The sequence below is a fragment of the Coregonus clupeaformis genome, chromosome 5 (assembly GCF_020615455.1).
Source record: "Coregonus clupeaformis isolate EN_2021a chromosome 5, ASM2061545v1, whole genome shotgun sequence".
In the NCBI taxonomy this organism is placed as follows: Eukaryota; Metazoa; Chordata; class Actinopteri; order Salmoniformes; family Salmonidae; genus Coregonus; species Coregonus clupeaformis.
In genome coordinates, this window is record NC_059196.1 from 27,425,471 (window position 1) to 27,442,327 (window position 16,857).

Here is a 16,857-nt window from a genome sequence, read left to right on the forward strand (position 1 = left end):
TGTACCAGTACAGAGGGATAGGCTAACACGTGATATATGCTTCAGTAAGATTGGACTTTTAGCATTTATAGCAATGGTTATCAACTTTACTGCAGGGATGGAATGTAAGTCACAGAAAATTGAGGTGGTGGTGGCAGCTGCAGAGAGGTATTTGGGTGTGCAAGACTCAGAAGAGTTACAGGGTGTGTTAAGTGGGGGTGTCCCATCCTTTCACGCTGTTGGCCTGAGGTAGGATTAAATAGATTTAAATTAGCGGAGTAATGTGGTGGGTTTTTTGTGAGTGTAGGGTTAGATGGTAGAGTATTTTTTATTTTTTATCAGGCAAAGTATAAGGGAGTTTTACTCCAGTCTAGTAGGTGGCAGTAATGCAACATTTTATTGGATGCCAACCGCTGTTAAACCTCATCGAAGAAGAAGAGACGTTGATGGGATATGTCGTTTTTTGCTCAATCTAGCTCACGTTTCAACCGCGATGTTCCTCCTTTATCCTCCTGACCAAATATCAGTTTTCATTGTCTCTTCAAAATGAGCTACTTCCAAACTGATATAGTTATACTCCCTTTAAAGCTTAAGTTGTAGTTCTAGAAGCGGTGTCCTTTTGTAATCTTGCGAGCCTGAAAAACCCATCAACATCCAATATTTGCCTGCTGCTGGCCCCTCTCTCCCCCCAGTCCCTCCATCCCCCCTCTCTCGGCATCCCCATCCCCCACTCCGCGGTGTTCCCAACGCCGCTGCTAGCCCGAAATCGCTGTAGTGAGAAGCTAGAGCTCCGACACCGTTTACATAGCCAGTGCCAGCGAGCTTGAAGATACCTGAACAAAATAAGGAATTTAGAGAACCACATTTGTCCATCAGACATTGGTAAGGCTCGCCCGCTAAATATTGTTGTTGTGTCATCTCTACTCTTTCCCCCTTTTCCCGTCAATTGTCCGACACGGGTATTGCATGTGACTCGGAAAATACAATGATGATGGAGGATAACTAGCATTAGCGAGCTAGCTAGCTTAGTTGGTGGACAAAAATAACATTTCAGTGATGGACTTGATAGCTTGGTGTGACGAAATGAAATGCATTTCCTCCATTGTTTGAGATAAAATAACTAGCCAATCTAGTTATCGATTGACAGATTGTAAGAGAAGGGACATTGTGTGACTGATGCAACGATGTTAGTAAACGTGATGGGATCCAGTGTGATTGCGGTGGAATTGTCTAGTGCCAAGCTAGTTTTCAATAACTCGCTGGTCACACATTTTTCATTCCACGCAGTGAAGAACAGAGTGGTTTTTCAAAATGGTGTCGGAAGCTTATGTGCCCATTTTTGTCAAACCATAACTGTTTGGTTTAATAATGTTGTACTGTAACTAGCTACCGTAACTCGCTTAAACTATTGCTGCGGGATGTGGGTTTTAGCTAAATCACTATCTGAAAGCGCTTTGTAAAAAATGAAATTAAATTTTTGTTTACCGTCCTCAAACCTGCAATAACTGAAGTGGCCATTGCGTTGTTCTCATTTAACAAGGCAATCAGCAATTTCAGATGTGTGTTAAAAGAGAGACGTTAACAGCCCGAATCCTTTCTGGATTATTGTCTTGATGTGAGCCTAATCTGCGAATTTCGGATTATCCGGTTTATAATAGGGATTTATCGCTTTGTGACTACTGGCTGGCGTTATAACCCGTGTGGGAATTTGTGCAATCAACAGTCATAATAATGAGGACATTTTAAATGCTGAACATTTTGTCAATTGGTATATAAATGGCTTAATAACTATGGTAATAATGTTATAACGCATCACTGAAAATCATTCATGGCCCAAGCAGTATTGACAAAGTGAGTGGGACAATTAATGTCATTGTGCCTTTTATTCATACCTGCATACCTTGACACAAAGCAAAGACCCTGGATTAACAACCATTAAAATATGCGATATAGAGAAAGTGGACAGCACTCAAGCTACAATGATTTAACCCGATAAAGCAGAAACCACGTGTAGGCGTACCTTTGTGTGTATGAGTTATTTATTGTTGTGTGCTTCAATGGTAGGCAGCTCAAACAATGCAATGCAGCCATAAAACTGTCACATGGAGAGAGAAAGGATAAGGGCCTACAGGACCAAGAACTGGAGACAGGAATAGACTGCTCTGCTGTCTGGTCATTCTGCTAGTGAATAGAACCAGTTGATTAGTACAAGCCTTTACTCTAAATTCAGGAGGAATCGTCCCATCAGAGGCAGAATAATTACTTAGTCCTCTTTGTGTTTTGAATGAATGCTCACCTGTCAAGGACTGAAGGATGTGTATTTGAATAGCTTCCTGCCTTCAGAACATTGTTGATGTCTTGTTTTGATCTCTAGGGTTGTGTGTTTTGATATTATAGTGGCATGTGGATTTTGAAATAGGCTAAGTGTTGACAGAATGTTCATTCCAGTTTTTCTCAATTATGTCCTTTGACTGCTTGTTAATTTTTAGGTGAAATGGTGCTGTCATTGGGTGTCAGTGTCCTCAGCATCATCTGTGTTCTAGTGCAAGATGTGTGTGCTTCTTGACTCGTTGTTTGTGTGTGTGTGTGTGTGTTGTTAAACATATCTCACTGTGTGTGTGCCAGGGTGAAACAATCCTGTGTCTTTCTGTTCTCGTGGCGGAGGTGCCAGAATGGAAACTGGAAACCAGGCCATGAGTGCATTTCTCTGTGTTCTCACTCTCAACAATCGGTGTGTGTGTGTGTGTGGTCCTAGTTCCACTCCAGGATCATTTGTTTCCTGTGTTCCTCCTTTTACACCTGGAAATGAACCCATGGCTAGTCCAGTCAGATGTGACAGCGTGTGCTGGCCCACCTCTGTGCCTTGTTATCCCTTGCCCTACCTGACAGTGCTGCTTCTTCTTGGTGACAATCACTCATCGGCCTGTGTAGTGTCTGCCAAATCAGAGTTTTAATGGAAAATGCCTCTCTGTCCTCTTGCCTTGTGAGAGGTTGGTTCTGGCCTACACTCTATTCTCTATTGTATCCCCAAAAGGTGAGCTTCTCCTACCAGGCAGAGCGAGGGACAGAAGTGCTGAAGTCCAAGGCCGGGTCTGTGAGTCAGTCATGCCGTCCAGCCATGCTGTGACCAGTTGGCTAGTCATCTGTTTAGTCTGTTCTCTGAGACACTACTACAGAGAGGTGTGTGTGTGTCTAGGGATTCCCTCTGTTCTCTGTAGTAACAACAACTTGTCTGCCACCAACTACAGCCTGGTACATGTGGTCAGGGTTTCCTTTAGGAAAATGTGGCGCTGGACAACATGACCGGGAATATTTTAATTTACCGGCCATTTGAGAAATTTACCAGACACATATGCATTGGGTGAGTAACCCATCAGGGCGTCCACCCACAGTGCTGAGAATGACAGAAATCACATTTAGAATATATATATATGGGAATTCGTCTTAACAAAACATGCAACTCATGTAATGAAGCAGGCAATGAAACGTCATTTTCAAACATTTGCCAAAATGCAATTCGCAGGGAAAAGGGAAAACAGCATTCTCCGTTAGACTTAGAAAGATGGTGAATCTAAAGACGCAACAACTAGGATGGGTTACTAATATGACTAGGATTGTGCATTTGGTAGGGCTGACCCCATTTAGTCGACTGGTCGATTGTTTGGTTGATAGGCTGTTGGTCGACCAATAATTTTTTGGTCGGGCAGTTGCAAAGAAAAGTTATAAAAACTGTATGGCACATGTCTTGATTGACCCCTGTCTCAGTGGACTAATAATCCATTGTGGAAGCTCACAAGTATCACCAGTAGTACATTTACCGTTCATTCCCATCATTTATCATCTACAATGTTTGTTTGGTTACAGTAATTTCTGTTTGCATTAAATATTTTACAGTAAACAAATTGACAACAGACTTTCAGCATGCTTATAGGGAAGGACATTCAACAAGCACAGCACTTACACAAATGACTGATGATTGGCTGAGAGAAATTGATGATAAAAAGATTGTAGGGGCTGTTTTGTTAGACTTCAGTGCGGCTTTTGACATCGATCATAGTCTGCTGCTGGAAAAAGGTATGTGTAATGGCTTTACACCCCCTGCTATATTGTGGATAAAGAGTTACCTGTCTAACAGAACACAAAGGGGCCTCCGGAATGACGCAGCAGTCTAAGGCACTGCTAGAGGGGCCTCCCGAGTGAGGCAGCGGTCTAAGGCACTGCATCGCACTGCTAGAGGGGCCTCCCGAGGGACGCAGCGGTCTAAGGCACTGCATCGCACTGCTAGAGGCGTAACTACAGACGCCGGGTTCGATCCCAGGCTGTGTCGCAGCCGGCCGCGACCGGGAGACCCATGAGGCGTGGCACAATTGGCCCAGCGTTGTCCGGGTAAGGGGAGGGTTTGGCCGGCCGTGATGTCCTTGTCCCATCGCGCTCTAGCGACTCCTTGTGGCGGGCCAAGCGCTTGTATGCTGACTTCGGTCACCAGTTGTACTGTGTTTCCTCCGACACATTGGTGCGGCTGGCTTCCGGGTTAAGCGAGCAGTGTGTCAAGAAGCAGTGCAGCTTGGCATGGTCGTGTTTCAGAGGACGCATGGCTCTCGACCTTCGCCTCTCCCGAGTCCATACGGGAGTTGCAGTGATGTGACAAGACTGTAACTACCAGTTGGATATCATGAAATTGTGGAGAAAAGTGGGTAAAAAGTACCTAAAAAATAAAACAGAACACAGAGGGTGTTCTTTAATGGAAGCCTCGCCAACATAATCTGGGTAGAATCAGGAATTCCCCAGGGCAGCTGTCTATGCACCTTATTTTTTTCAATCTTTACTACCGACATGCCACTGGCTTTGAGTATGCGGATGACTCAGCACTATACACGTCAGCAACTGAAATGACTGCAACACTTAAACGAAGAGCTGCAGTTAGTTTCAGAATGTGTGGCAAGGAATAAGTTAGTCCTAAATATTTAAAAAACTAAAATCATTGTATTTGGGACAGCAGCTAATGGGGATCCCATAATAAATAAATAAACCTAGGCTACACTTGTGAGAAACAAGTTTGGGTTATTTCATTCCATTTACAAGTTGTCAATTTATTCATTGTTTTGTTTGGAGTGCTCCTGTCAATGTTGAGTAAGTACGCGCACCTGATTATGCATAAAAGTATGCCTAGGCTACCTGGCCTGCGCGCAAATGTAGGCTTATAAATGTGCCCATTTGGGGATCTGATACTATTTCTGATTGTCTTAACTCACCACCACTAATGAGCTGTGGAGCTTTTCAAATAAATGTTTTCTTCACCTCAAACAGCAAGTAAACAAAGTGTTTTTACATCCATTGTGAATGACAATAGTTCCTCAATGTAGCCTATTTGAAAAATCGTTCTATTTCTCTCCCTTTCGATAACCACTTGGCATAAAAAAATAAAAATGTCATGCTCTGATCCGGTGGAAACATCACAAAATAGGCCTACCTGATAACTTCTTATCCCTTGTGCAAATAGCCTACAGCTGTGTCTGTCAGTGGCAAGGGAAACTGAGGGCCCAGAATATTTTATACAATGTTGCAAGTTTGTTAGAGCAAGCTTTGGGCTGGACCAAGTTGATAGTTGATACAATGTTTCAAGTTCCTTGCGGACAGGCCATGCGTAGCCAATGTGATTATTTTTTTCAGGATATTTTCTACCTGCATGCTGCAATGTTTTTATTTGTAGGCTATTTTTACATACAGTGCCTTCGGAAAGAATTCAGACCCTTTCACTTTTTCCACATTTGTTAGGTTACAGCCTTATTCAAAAATTGATACAATTGTTTTTATATAAAAACAAATATATATATATATGTTTTATATTTGAGATTCTTCAAAGTAGCCACCCTTTGCCTTGATGACTACTTTGAAGAATCTAAAATATATTTTGATTTTGTGTGTTACTACATGATTCCATATGTGTTATTTCATAGTTGTGATGTCTTCACTATTATTCTACAATGTCGAAAATAGTAAAAAATAAAGAAAAACCCTTGAATGAGTAGGTGTGTCCAAACTATTGACTGGTACTGTACACCGCAGTGGCGATGACCAAAGAAAATGATCTCGGAAGGTAATGCGGTCGGCATTTGATGGTGAGGTATTCTGCGCAATGGATGGAGAACCCGGCTGTCTGAATGGACAGGGACAAAATATCCGGAGAGAACCATGATTCCATAAAACAAGAGTATCATACAGTCCCTGATGTCTCTCTGGAAGGAGATCCTCGCCCTGAGCTTGTCTACTTTATTGTCCAGGGACTGAACTTTAGCGAGTAAAATGCGGTGGATGGTATGCATGCCGCCTGAGTCTGACTAGGGCTCCACTTCTTCCTATTCTCTGGCGTCAGCGTTTTGGTACAGCCCCCGGGATGAATAGAGCTGCCTCGGGAAGTTCAAACAAAGGATCCAAGTCAGGGAAGTCAAATTTCTGCTTGAATTACTGGTGATTGACCACCAATCTAATGTCCAAAAGTTATTTTCAGCTGTAGGTAATAAAACAATAAATGTTCTTAGCAAATAATGTAAGAAATGACAAACAAAAAAATGCTGCAAAGTTGTCTATAAACAGGGCGACAGTGTCTGTCGGCGCCATCTTGTCATTTGGACATACCATTGAACTTGGAACAGAATGTAAGCGGCTACAATATAAAGTTAATATCTATCTCTGGATCAGAGACGCAATCACATCTGTAATAATTATCTCTCTTAATCCACTTCATGGATTAACCCTCCACCCAAAACCTTTTATGTAGACTGTATTTAGGCAGCATCTAAAATGGCTTGGCCAATATAGTTTCAAACTTTCAGCCCAAGGATGAGGCACAAGTCCTTCTGGCAAGAAGGTGCACCCCACTCACGTGTGTGTCTGTAACGTGAATGTAGTATAGTGCTATTGTATAGTGCTATACTGGTCACTTTAATAATGGAACACAAGTCACTTTAAAAATGTTTACATACTGCTTTACTCATCTTATATGTATGTACTGTATTCTATTCTACTGTATTTTAGTCAATGCCACTCCGACATTGCTCGTCCTAATATTTATACATTTCTTAATTCCATTCTTTTACTTTTAGATTTGTGTGTATTGTTGTGAATTGTTAGATACTACTGCACATTTGGAGCTAGGAACACAAGCATTTCGCTACACCCGCAATAACATCTGCTAAATACAGTGGGGAAAAAAAGTATTTAGTCAGCCACCAATTGTGCAAGTTCTCCCACTTAAAAAGATGAGAGAGGCCTGTCATTTTCATCATAGGTACACGTCAACTATGACAGACAAAATGAGAAGAAGAAAATCCAGAAAATCACATTGTAGGATTTTTAATGAATTTATTTGCAAATTATGGTGGAAAATAAGTATTTGGTCAATAACAAAAGTTTCTCAATACTTTGTTATATACCCTTTGTTGGCAATGACACAGGTCAAACGTTTTCTGTAAGTCTTCAAGGTTTTCACACACTGTTGCTGGTATTTTGGCCCATTCCTCCATGCAGATCTCCTCTAGAGCAGTGATGTTTTGGGCCTGTCGCTGAGCAACACGGACTTTCAACTCCCTCCAAAGATTTTCTATGGGGTTGAGATCTGGAGACTGGCTAGGCCACTCCAGGACCTTAATGCTTCTTACGAAGCCACTCCTTCGTTGCCCGGGCGGTGTGTTTGGGATCATTGTCATACTGAAAGACCCAGCCACGTTTCATCTTCAATGCCCTTGCTGATGGAAGGAGGTTTTCACTCAAAATCTCAAGATACATGGCCCCATTCATTCTTTCCTTTACACGGATCAGTTGTCCTGGTCCCTTTGCAGAAAAAACAGCCCCCAAAGCATGATGTTTCCACCCCCATGCTTCACAGTAGGTATGGTGTTCTTTGGATGCAACTCAGCATTCTTTGTCCTCCAAACAAGACGAGTTGAGTTTTTACCAAAAAGTTCTATTTTGGTTTCATCTGACCATATGACATTCTCCCAATCCTCTTCTGGATCATCCAAATGCACTCTAGCAAACTTCAGACGGGCCTGGACATGTACTGGCTTAAGCAGGGGGACACGTCCTGGCACTGCAGGATTTGAGCCCCCTGGCGCGTAGTGTGTTACTGATGGTAGGCTTTGTTACTTTGGTCCCAGCTCTCTGCAGGTCATTCTACTAGGTCCCCCCGTGTGGTTCTGGGATTTTTGCTCACCGTTCTTGTGATCATTTTGACCCCACGGGGGTGAGATCTTGCGTGGAGCCCCAGATCGAGGGAGATTATCAGTGGTCTTGTATGTCTTCCATTTCCCTAATAATTGCTCCCACAGTTGATTTCTTCAAACCAAGCTGCTTACCTATTGCAGATTCAGTCTTCCCAGCCTGGTGCAGGTCTACAATTTTGTTTCTGGTGTCATTTGACAGCTCTTTGGTCTTGGCCATAGTGGAGTTTGGAGTGTGACTGTTTGAGGTTGTGGACAGGTGTCTTTTATACTGATAACAAGTTCAAACCGGTGCCATTAATACAGGTAATGACTGGAGGACAGAGGAGCCTCTTAAATAAGAAGTTACAGGTCTGTGAGAGCCAGAAATCTTGTTTGTTTGTAGGTGACCAAATACTTATTTTCCACCATAATTTGCAAATAAATTCATAAAAAATCCTACAATGTGATTTTCTGGATTTGTTTTCTCAATTTGTCTGTCATAGTTGACGTGTACCTATGATGTAAATTACAGGCCTCTCTCATCTTTTTTAGTGGGAGAACTTGCACAATTGGTGGCTGACTAAATACTTTTTTTCCCCACTGTATGTGTATGCGACCAATAAGATTTGATTTGATTTCCAGGCTACTGGCGCTACGGAGCCCAGGGTTATTTCTGAGAGGGAGGAGTGTATGTGAATAGTAGTATGACATAATGCCTTAACACAAGACAGCAGATGCTGGGTGAGGTGAGGAGGAGGGGGGAGAATTGGTACGTGATAGATTTATATTCTTTCACTGTAATCACCCCTTCCAACTACCCCCTTCACCCTCCCCCTCCCCCTCCATAGCTACCAACTAGGCCCACTAGAGAACCGAAGGCCAGTAAAAAAATTAAAATAAAACACCTGCTCCTGTACACACACACACACACACATAAATCCTAACCCCAAAGTGTTTTTTCCCAGTGTTAGCATGTAGCTGTTAGCATGTAGCTATGCACATCACCGGGCTAGGAACAGCTGCTCTCTCTGTTATTGATGTGCCCCGAAGCCACCGAGAGTGTTAACGCTTAATAAAGTCCCCCTAACCGCTCGGCTGATTCTGGGGATCAGGTGTGTTGAAGTTAATCGTGCCCCCCTGATATGCCCCATCATGTGGTTTTGTGACATGGTAGTTGTGTGAATTGTAGCTCTGACACACAAAAAGGTGTCGATCACTCATAATGCCTGTAGGAATTTAAAGATCTCTCCGTCTGTTTCTGCTGTGTTGGTTCAGTGTAATGGTCCTGTGAAGAATAGTCTATACAAACGGAGGTAGTGGTCTGCTGAATGGAGGGCTTAGGGGAAGAATGAGCATTTCACAACCAAGTGGCCAAAAACACTCAACATCAACCATTTAAAACAAAGGGCTGTTTGGTGAAGACACTCCCCTTCCCCCACCCCTTGCACCACACAGACACACACACACAGTGTCATATTCTGACACACATTCACTTCACCCGTCTTTCTATTCAGACAGCTGGGAGGTACCATGGGGTCCTGGCCTGGGACCTCCAGAGCTAGTTTAGCCACCTGTCCTGTCCACTGGTGTGTGTGTGAGTGAAAGGATGATTATTGTGTGTTCTGTTCATGTGTACTGAATGTGTGAAAGGAGAGGTGGAGGTAGGTTTCTGTGGAGAAGTGAAAGGAGGTGATGGAGGGGATGACTGACTAAAAGGGTGGTAGACAGAAAGAGGGGAGGAGAAAGGAGGTGGTGTTGGTAGAATTATGGACTCCCGAGTGGCGCAGTGGTCTAAGGCACTGCATCGCAGTGCTCGCTGTGCCACTAGAGATCCTGGTTCGAATCCAGGCTCTGTCGTAGCCGGCCGCGACCGGGAGACCCATGGGGCGGCGCACAATTGGCCCAGCGTCGTCCAGGGTAGGGGGGGGAATGGCCGTTAGGGATGTAGCTCAGTTGTTAGAGCATGGCGTTTGCAACGCCAGGGTTGTGGGTTCGATTCCCACGGGGGGCCAGTATGAAAAATAAAATAAAAAAAAGATAATGTAAGTCGCTCTGGATAAGAGCGTCTGCTAAATGACCAAAAATGTAAATGTAAATGTAATGGTTAGAGAGATGTTTCACTCCATTTTACAAGAGGTTTTCCCCTGTTTCCTGACTACTGAACATGACTGTTGAGCAGAATCTCTGGCCAATTAATGAACAATAAACTATCAATTAGCCTAACTACCAGAGAGAGGGGAAAAAAATTCCGTCCAATACGAGGTGAGTAATGGCTGTCCTGATAACCAGATGCTCTTTTTGGTCATAACAGACGGTGGCAGAAACATTATGTACAGAAAAAAGTACAAATAACGCCAAAAAACACACACATAATAGTAGAATTGGTTTGAGGGCTGTAAAACGGCAGCCATCTTCTCCGGCGCCATCTCTCTCTTGTTTAAGACCGTATTTAATGTTGGATTTGAGTGGCAACAGTAATGGTAGCATCTGTGTGTTAGGCTATGGTTATGTATGTGGAGGTAGGTTAGTGGTATCACAGTGGGTGGGTTGGTTCCCGCTGTTATTGAATTAGAAACACTGCAGTTAGATTGTACTGACGGCCTCCTTTATCAAGTGTGAGCCAGTTGTCACCATGGATACCGTGAGGAGGAGGCGGCAAACGGGAAGGAGAGAAACCAAGAGTAGAGTATGGAAGGGGGAAAGAGAGGGAGGAACATCTGGTTGAGTGTGTTCCAATCAGTGACTCTGCCCTGCCATCTCTCTGTTCTTCATGTCCACTCTCACACCTTCTATTCCAATCAATGACACTTAGCATGGAACCTGGGGTCTAGAGAACCCACTGCAGTGTGCAGGTTCAAGCCCAGCATTAACACACATGAGTCAACTAATTGTGTGTATGTCAGCGGCTTCCTCTGAACCTGTCCTTTGGCCAGCGGTGGCTAGTTAACCAGCAGGACTGCACAGTGGAACACACAGGATTCCCACTGAGTAACACAGACTCTTCTGGCCTGCTATGCTGCTACAGTGTTCCTCTCAGCAGTCAGCAGCTGAATAATTTATACTTGGCCTTATTTATTCTCTCTATCTATCGCTCTCCATCTCTCTCTGCCTCTCTCTCTCTCTGCCTCTCTCTGTCTATCTATCGCACTCTCTCTCTGCCTCTCCCTCTCTCTCTCTCGATCTATCGCTCTCCATCTCTCCCTGCCTCTCTCTCTCTCTGCCTCTCTCTCTCTATGCCTCTCTCTGTCTATCTATCGCACTCTCTCTCTCTCTCTCGATCTATCGCTCTCTATCTCTCTGCCTCTCTCTCTCTCTCTCTATCTATCTATCTATCGCTCTCTATCTCTCTGCCTCTCTCTCTCTCTCTCTATCTATCTATCGCTCTCTATCTCTGCCTCTCTCTCGATCTATCGCTCTCTATCTCTCTGCCTCTCTCTCTCTGCCTCTCTCTCTCTCTCGATCTATCGCTCTCTGCCTCTCTCTCTCTCTCTCTCTCTATCTATCTATCGCTCTCTATCTCTCTGCCTCTCTCTCTCTCTCTCGATCTATCGCTCTCTCTCTCTCTGCCTCTCTCTCTCTCGATCTATCGCTCTCTCTCTCTCTGCCTCTCTCTCTCTCTGCCTCTCTCCCTCTCTGCCTCTATCTATCGCTCTCTCTCGCGCTCTGCCTCTCTCTCTCTCTCTGCCTCTCTCTCTCTCTCTCTCTGCCTCTCTCTCTCTCGCACTCACTCACTCACTGAAAGAGGTAGTTCTGGGAAGGGAAAAGGAGAGTGAAAGAGGGGAAGGATTGATCAGTACATGTTGCAGGCTACTGTCTTGTGTGCATGTTATCCTGAAGGCTTGTGATTTAGTGTACGTGTGACTCCACTAGTCTCCAGCCACCAGTGTCTTTTTAGAGGGTTTTCTCAACGGCCTCTCATATTAACTGTACTGTGTGTCTGAGGCCTGCAGTGAGTGAAGATGGAACTCCAGTCCCTCACAGCCACACAGTGTTTAAACTTGAACCACCAGTAGGAGATGTTATTTATTTAAATGTTTTAAAAATCCCATTGAGACATAGGCCTCTTTTGCAGGGTTTCCGTTATGAAAATGTGGCGGCAGACATTTGACCGGCAGCATTTTAATTTACCGGACATTTGAGAAATGTGCCGGACCCTGATTAGGGCGTCCACCCCCACGGTGCCCAGAATGACAGAAATCGCATTTAGATTATGGTAATTAATCTTAACAGCACATGCAAGTTGAGGATGCAATGACTTTGAAGGTGTTAGAATAACTGTCCACATTTACTTTTCCTCAGCCAACAAGACGAGTAACGAACAGCCAAATCACTAGCCTATGTCAATCTACTATCCCCCATAGTAGAAAGGTTTACCGATTTTTATTGGTTAGCTTGTCGTTCTGTGCGAGAAAGAAATAGCCTATTCCAAACAGACTCTGGGACAGTTGTGGGACGATAGATCCTAAATTCATATGCATAGTTTCAAGTTTGGGAAGCTTAATTTTCACCATAAAAATGCACCTTTATAATAAAGCATTCCATGCATCATTGCATTTGCAGACTTACAGTACCAGTCATACGTTTGGACACACCTACTCATTCAAGGGTTTTTCTTTATTTTTACTATTTTCTACATTGTAGAATAATAGTGAAGACATCCAAACTGAAATAACACATATGGAATCATGTAGTAACCAAAAAAGTGTTAAACAAATCAAAATATATGTTATATTTGAGATTCTTCAAATAGCCACCCTTTGCCTTGACGACAGCTTTGCACACTCTTGGCATTCTCTCAACCAGCTTCATGAGGTAGTCACCTGGACTAGTACTGTATGTAAGCCAACTATTCGTAATGTGATGAGTAAATGGTCATAATTTAGGCTAATAATATAACTCAATCACTGTTCGCAAAAAAATACTGAGCGTGTATAGCCGTAGAGGCCTAGGCTATTGGCTATATCAGATACGGTTCTTTATTTGCGCTGGAAAGATTTGGCCTTTTTATAAACACATTTCATGCAATTCTACTACACTTTATATGACTGGAGACATTAGCAGAATCTTTTTTTAATACAACAAATTACAGGGTAGCATACTCTGCTGACACTGACAAACAGGTAAATAAAAACTACGTTGTCCACATAATAGGCCTACGAGAAGATGAGACACAATTTGAATATGACGTCCATCTAAACTGGAGGAGGAAGTTATTGTCCAAAAACAAACTTAAGTAGCTCTGACCCAACTATGATAAAGAGTGAATATGCGCAGTGTGCACTCACCGGGGATATGGCCGATGCTCGCCGCTGGTGCCAATAAGCTATAGCCCTACAGTTGTTCGCTCAATGAAGTTGCGAAATGTGATAACAAAAATACAAGATTTGAGTATTTTCATTGTCTTCTCTTAACAGCAATAGCCATTGAATTTTGAAATATTGTGACATGCCTTGCTGGGCCTCTACTTTTCACTGACAGTTGCAACTCAACAATAATCTATTTGGTATTTGCTGCGTGCGCTGCCCAAATTGCGTACGCTGCCTTTCCTTCCAACTGTAGGCAATACGATTTCAAACAATCCACACAAAAAATAAAGTACGGCTAGGGGAAGCTAATGATCCTCGGTGGCCAAGTCTTCCTATTTTGAATGACTTCATTTATTTTTGAATAGACAGGAGTAGGCTAATTAGGCTATATAATTTTGCCAATTTAATTCAATTTGCTTTAGGGAAAGCTTCATGGACTAGCCTTATGGACACGCCGCCTATGTCAATCTACTATCCCCCTATTCTATTGGTCAACTTGTCGAGAAAGAAATAGCCCAAACAGACTCTGGGACAGTTCTGGGACGATAGATCCCAAATTCATACAACCAGTAGACCTATATAAAAAAATAAAAAATAAAATTTAAACAATGAGTCTGATGCAACAGATCAGAATGTTTCGCTTAAAATGTTGATAAACTATTTCTTAACATTATTAGCGCAGCAATCCGCACAAGGCAGTAGGCTACACGCGAATGTGCGTTTGGGTTCTTAGCAGGGTGCTACCAACATTTTCAGTTGGTGGCACCAGCACATGATTTTGTTTGTGGCAATCTATTTTATAAAAATGTGGTGATTTATAATGACCTGGCCTGTGTCCCATAATGTGTATGCATTCCACACAGAACCAGCCAAATAATGACTAACCATTTCTTAAATTACCATGCCCTTTTGTTCTTACATCCATTTGGATAGATTTCCTGTAACAGCAAAGAAAATACTTAAATACCTTTTGCACTTTATTTTATTGCAGATTTCAGCGTGCCATGTGTTATTTTCTGCGAAATCCTCTAGAGAGCACAATTTGAAAAAACTAAACTTGATACCACGAAAATAAAAAGTAAAATGCGGGGAGAAGGACTGTAATTTTGCCCCGTTTTTGGGGGTTTATGCTCTCAAAAATACACTTTCAATAGAAAAACAACACAATTGGATGTTCTAAGTCGACCACAATGCTTAAACATCAGGGGACAATTTTTGAGAAAATGTTTTGGTGTAGTTATCCTTTAATTCAGATGCACACCAGCCAGCCAGTTGTGTTTTGCTAGCTGTGTTTCTGCAGCACGCTTGTGATTGAGGTTTCAAAACAAATGGCCACTGGATTGATGCAAATAATCATGGCTCTGCCAGGTAGGCATAGGCTACTTTGTAGTTACATTTTAATTGCCTTTCCATCTATCTGAAAACCGTAAGGTCTTTTGCATCACTAACGGCTACACAAAGTAGTAGGTATAGGCCGAATAATGAATAATTATGAATAATAAAATAATTATTTAAGAATAATGCATTTTTTAATAGTTCTACACAATGGTATTATGCATTGACATCCACATTATTTTAGGGCTGTCCCCATTTAGTCAATTGTTTGGTCGATAAGCTGTTGGTCGAGCAGTGGCAAATATATTTCTAAAAATGTGTGGCACAGGAGACACCTGTCTGATTGACGCCTGTCTGAGTGGACTAATAATCCATTGTGGAGGCTCACCAGTACTGCCACCATTACTACTTTTACCATTAATTACCATCATTTATCATCTACAGTTTTTGTTTGGTTACAGTCATTTCTGTTAGTGCATTCAATATATTATTATTACAGTCTTACCGTTGTCATTGTAGGGAGTGGACACGTTGTTTTGCAGAGTGCACAACCTATGCTACACTTGTGAGAAAAAGTTTTGGTTTATTTCATTCCATTTACGAGTTGTCAATTTATTCATTGTCTTTTGTTTGGAGCGCTCCTGTAAATCTTGAGTAAGGACATGCACCTGATTACGCTTAGAAATAGGCCTAGGCTACCTGGCCTGGCACACAAATGTAGGCCTATAAATGTGCCCATTTGGGGATCTGATACTACAGTGGGGAAAAAAATTATTTAGTCAGCCACCAATTGTGCAAGTTCTCCCACTTAAAAAGATGAGAGAGGCCTGTAATTTTCATCATAGGTACACGTCAACTATGACAGACAAACTGAGGAAAAAAATCCAAAAAATCCCCATGTAGGATTTTTTTATTAATTTATTTGCAAATTATGGTGGAAAATAAGTATTTGGTCACCTACAAACAAGCAAGATTTCTGGCTCTCACAGACCTGTAACTTCTTCTTTAAGAGGCTCCTCTGTCCTCCACTCGTTACCTGTATTAATGGCACCTGTTTGAACTTGTTATCAGTATAAAAGACACCTGTCCACAACCTCAAACAGTCAAACTCCACACTCCACTATGGCCAAGACCAAAGAGCTGTCAAAGAACACCAAAAACAAAATTGTAGACCTGCACCAGGCTGGGATCACTGAATCTGCAATAGGTAAGCAGCTTGGTTTGAAGAAATCAATTGTGGGAGCAACTATTAGGAAATGGAAGACATACAAGACCACTGATAATCTCCCTCGATCTGGGGCTCCACGCAAGATCTCACTCTGTGGGGTCAAAATGATCACAAGAACGGTGAGCAAAAATCCCAGAACCACACGGGGGGACCTAGTGAATGACCTGCAGAGAGCTGGGACCAAAGTAACAAAGCCTACCATCAGTAACACACTACGCCACCAGGGACTCAAATCCTGCAGTGCAAGACGTGTCCCCCTGCTTAAGCCAGTACATGTCCAGGCCCGTCTGAAGTTTGCTAGAGTGCATTTGGATGATCCAGAAGAGGATTGGGAGAATGTCATATGGTCAGATGAAACCAAAATATAACTTTTTGGTAAAAACTCAACTCGTCGTGTTTGGAGGACAAAGAATGCTGAGTTGCATCCAAAGAACACCATACCTACTGTGAAGCATGAGGGTGGAAACACTATGCTTTGGGGCTGTTTTTCTGCAAAGGGACCAGGACGACTGATCCGTGTAAAGGAAAGAATGAATGGGGCCATGTATCGTGAGATTTTGAGTGAAAACCTCCTTCCATCAGCAAGGGCATTGAAGATGAAACGTGGCTGGGTCTTTCAGCATGACAATGATCCCAAACACACCGCCCGGGCAACGAAGGAGTGGCTTCGTAAGAATCATTTCAAGGTCCTGGAGTGGCCTAGCCAGTCTCCAGATCTCAACCCCATAGAAAATCTTTGGAGGGAGTTGAAAGTCTGTGTTGCCCAGCGACAGCCCCAAAACATCACTGCTCTAGAGGAGATCTGCAT

The 16,857-nt window shown here is 42.9% G+C and overlaps 1 protein-coding gene across 3 annotated transcripts in view; it reads left to right on the top strand.

The window, feature by feature from the left end:
- Window positions 1-526: 526 nt before the first annotated feature.
- Window positions 527-16,857, top strand: part of LOC121566926 (myelin-associated neurite-outgrowth inhibitor) — a 57,637-nt gene continuing 41,306 nt past the window's right edge. Inside the window, exon 1 of one of the 3 annotated variants that reach the window (XM_041876851.2) lies at window positions 527-861. The gene's annotated coding sequence lies outside the window, so the exon portion shown is untranslated. The remainder of the gene's footprint in view (window positions 862-16,857) is intronic. The other 2 variants (XM_041876849.2, XM_041876850.2) reach the window with 2 other exon arrangements.